This window comes from Lontra canadensis, unplaced genomic scaffold (assembly GCF_010015895.1).
Source record: "Lontra canadensis isolate GAN:19392208 unplaced genomic scaffold, GSC_riverotter_1.0 scaffold1, whole genome shotgun sequence".
In the NCBI taxonomy this organism is placed as follows: Eukaryota; Metazoa; Chordata; class Mammalia; order Carnivora; family Mustelidae; genus Lontra; species Lontra canadensis.
The window spans coordinates 124,664,393-124,668,091 of NW_022630995.1; positions in this window are offsets into that span (position 1 = coordinate 124,664,393).

Below are 3,699 nucleotides of genomic sequence, written 5' to 3' on the forward strand. Positions count from 1 at the left end.
GTTGGGGATAAAACATCAAATTTCTGTAACTTCTGACTAAAGAGCTTATATTTCTCTAGTTAAAAATTTAAAGGAACTCTATTTCCCTTCATAAAAGTCCATTTATTTCTCTTAAAGCCCCCTAAAATAAAATTAATTTAGGGTTTTAAACAATTGTTAACATCAAGTAGTCATTTTTAATATTTTTTATTCTCATTATTTCTGCAAGCAAGCCTTTGTGTAGCACTTGGTATCTTCTAAGTGCTGTGAAAACAGTTTCATTGATTATGTTTCACAGAAGGGAAGGAGAATGTGTTCGATGAGAGATCGAACATGGTGATATGTAGTATAATGATGTTCTTCACTAAATTTAACGTTCCCGATCACAAATTCCAGGATAATACAATATAATTTACGTGCATTTCTCCTCATCAGGAATGTTGGAGGTGCATTTTAAGTTTTAATAATTAATGCTAGAATGACCAAATTGCAGACTAATTGTTTCCATATTGTACTTCAAATGAGTTTTTAAAAATGAAAAAGATGACTACACAATCAATGCTATTTATTGTACCTCTGGGCCTACTCTTCTAAAAATTGTAGCTTATCAATTTTTCTCTGTCAAGCTTGAACTAATGTAAATAATTGAAATAATGTAAAGTTATATTTTCATGTTTTTATAGATACAACATGACAACAATACATAATGTAAGAATATTTCAACTATGGATAATGTTGATTGGATAATGCACATCTCAGTTACAAAGCAGTAATCATAGTTTAATATCCATGTAACGGTGCATCAATATATTGCTATATAAATATGTCTGTGTGCATATAAGTGAAAAGTGGTCAAACAAGAGTGATGACAGCTGTCTAAAGGTTTTTTTATTCATTTTATATAAAAACTGTTCTGGAAAGACCAAAAGTTTATGAACTATTCTTATGTAAATTTACAACTGTCCTCTACTGTACTTTTTTGTTTACAGTATAGTACCTTATTTTCTGCTGTGTTAAGTGGGTGTCAAACTCCAAGGAGACATACACTTTCTACAACTTCTATTGAAGATATTGGAATTTCCAATTTTTCATGTGTACTATGTCGGAAAATGCTTTTGATTTTATTTTTAAATCTAACATCGGATGGCTTTCTCAGAGTGTTGTAAAAACTTCAATCATACATAAAACATGTTCTTACAAAAGGCAAAGATCTTTATTTTTTTTATTGACTAGTTCTTTAAACTAATCATAGTGAGAAATCAAAAAGTATATTTAAGTTTATTCCGAAACAAACCTGGCTGTTTCTATCAAACAAATACATCTTTGCTCAATTTACAGGTCAACTAAGTACAAATGTAATAGAGTAGAAATAACTTTTTCTTTTTCAGCTAAAATGAGTAACATTTTCAGTATTCCAAGTCTACAATCATTAAGTGCTTTGGGCATATGAAGAACTATGACTGAATTTATCACATTTCTCATTTTTTGGTAGATATCAATGTCCTACATTGCTACCACCAGCCATTGCACTGTGCGTTGTAAGATCAGTTGTTTTTATAGTCCTATTAAAGAGCCAGAATGGTGACTTGCTCTATAAATTCCATCAGGGAACGCATTTCCAGGCTTATATGTTTCCAAAAATGTGGTCATTTATTGTTTTACGAGAGTACTAATGAGAAACTTAAACAGTTCTGATTAAGTCTTTTTATAAAGGTGATCATTTCAGTATTTAGGCAGTCCTTTGTAGGTAAGTTCTAAAATTATTAAGACATTTTAGTTCTTCGAAATTGCACATTAAAATTTCTTTCAAAAAATTGGTGGGTTTTAATATACTTAATGTTTAATGGATGATATGCAAATGCATCTGCTTAAAAATACAGTAATCTTGACTTTCCACTCTGCAAATACTCTAAATATTTTAGTGGTCATGGCAGGAAATTAAGCAAATGCAGACAAGCATTAAAGTATAACAACCCTACAGGATGATTGCAACACAACACCTTAACCATACCATTTAAAAAGAACACTTAATCAAACTAATTAGAATTTAGTGTGTTTTCTCCTCTTCTTTCTATCCCCTATCTCATCACATACTAGAGTTATGAATCTAGTAAATTAAAAAAATAATAATAACTCAAGAATCACCTCTACCTTGAAACGTATCTGTGGGTTAACTTGTTTTCAGCTGGGTAGAATATATTATCTATTGCACTTTGAGAGCCATCTAGTCTGTTGTGTAAATTAACTTGTAATTTAGGCAAATAATCCATTTACCTCTAATTTGACTGAAGTAAGTAATGTTTACTGACTTAGTTGCATAAATTCTGTCTTATCAATTTTAGTTGATAATGTATGCTTTATTAATATACTATGAACTTTGGAGAGTTTATTGGTTAAGTCTCACAAATTTTATATGAGGTCAAAATAAGCTTATTGAAGGAAATAGAAGAATGAGGTATATATATGTTTAAAAGTAAAATAATTTTGTGCAAGGGATTCTAATACTTAAAATTGGCTTATTTTTAAATCACCAACATGAAAGATGGGTAAGTATAAAAAAAAATCATCATGATATTCTGAAAGAAAATTGGGGGATGTATTAAATGGTTTTTGAAAGTTGTAACCAATTAGATTAAAAGGAGGGGTTCATTTCTTACTGTATTGCTTTGACGAGACTATGACACTGGAAATTCGATTAGGTTCTATCAGTAAATTATACTTTCTCTATGTCTATGTTTTCAAATAACACCAGCTCATAGGCAGTATATGGCACTCTAAGTACATGAAGGTTCAAAGATATTTATATAAATATGGTATTCAGGCACAGAGATGAGTGCGAATGACCTACTACCTAGTACAAGCAAGGAAGTGCCTGGAGTAAACCTGGATCATAAGAATTTGTGTATACATTTTGTATCCTGTCTTTATTTGTTTCCTTCATGCTTTACCATTTTACATTCTCTTCCTGCCCTTAAGTACAACTGCCATTTTTCATATATTACACCTCAAATGGTCCCTCAGTTTTTAGTTTCACTCATCTTGCTTTTTTGCTTTTTCTCCATCATATCCCATCTATTTCTGGCCTGTCTTTAATGAGAGATTTTGCTTGGAGGGCACTTGGAATACAGTTCATTTTGTCAAAACAGGTCTGACAGTTTCAGAGTCTTCTTAATAGCTGTAATAAATGACTAAGAATTTCTCCAATGAAATAAAAATTTCCTGCAAAGCTCTATTTCTGCATGACTCACATATTCTGACCCAATAATTGCAAATGTGTGATATTCCTCCATGTACTTAAAGAGTCACACAATTTATAGACTTTTTGTAGGAAGTGGGAGGCTCTTCAATGGAGCAGGAAGAGTAGGAACTCTATTTTTAATATATGTGCTCATCAGAATCTCTTTAAAAAAAGTCACTTTACAATGAGCACAAGCCAATTGTTTATTTTAATTCCTCTCTCAAGCACTTCCCGATTATTCTCTAATTGCCTTTTCCCCCCACTAGGTATAAGTCAATTGTGCTATTGCACAGACCAGATTCCTTTTCAAATAAGCATAAACTCACTGTTACTTCATTGGGTATGCCTGAATTCGCTGAATGAATTTGGTCATTTTTCTTTCTTTTTTTTTTTCCTTTCAGGTTAATGTGCCAATTTCATTTTATTGTAAATTGGAATGTGGGGGAGTGGATTAAGCACTTGGGAGGGAGTCAAAACCAGGA